The sequence below is a fragment of the Penaeus monodon genome, chromosome 29 (assembly GCF_015228065.2).
Source record: "Penaeus monodon isolate SGIC_2016 chromosome 29, NSTDA_Pmon_1, whole genome shotgun sequence".
Taxonomy (NCBI): Eukaryota; Metazoa; Arthropoda; class Malacostraca; order Decapoda; family Penaeidae; genus Penaeus; species Penaeus monodon.
The window spans coordinates 23,010,938-23,011,294 of NC_051414.1; the positions used below are offsets into that span (position 1 = coordinate 23,010,938).

General features: G+C 42.3%; 1 protein-coding gene across 1 annotated transcript in view; it reads right to left on the reverse strand.

Annotated features, from left to right (window-relative positions):
• LOC119591774 (sodium-dependent neutral amino acid transporter B(0)AT3-like) overlaps positions 1-357 on the reverse strand; it is a 56,089-nt gene that overhangs the window by 17,921 nt on the left and 37,811 nt on the right. The gene's annotated exons all lie outside the window — the stretch shown is intronic.

A 357-nucleotide genomic window follows, 5' to 3' on the forward strand; every position in this document is an offset into this window, starting at 1 on the left:
ATCGATAAAAAATAAGCAGATGAAGGGAAACCGGATACAAAGAAGAAATGAAGAGAAAATATCTATTCACCTTCATGCAACCGATTCAGAGCACAACACAACAGCTTTGATGTCAACGGCACACGCGAATTACAAAAGCAGTAAAGCTCTTTCTGCGTAGGATTATCATTATTGAACGTCCTTCTGGGATGCGACGTGGGAAAGGAGGTATCGGTATCTGGAAGTTTATGATATAACTGGCAACTCGCTTTTGGGAAATGAAGTAACGGGTTTAACGCGAGGGATTTTCGAACTGAAAGTCTCGGGTCATTAACGGTTTAAACAGGATGTGCGTTGGGTGGTCAGAGTCCATTAACG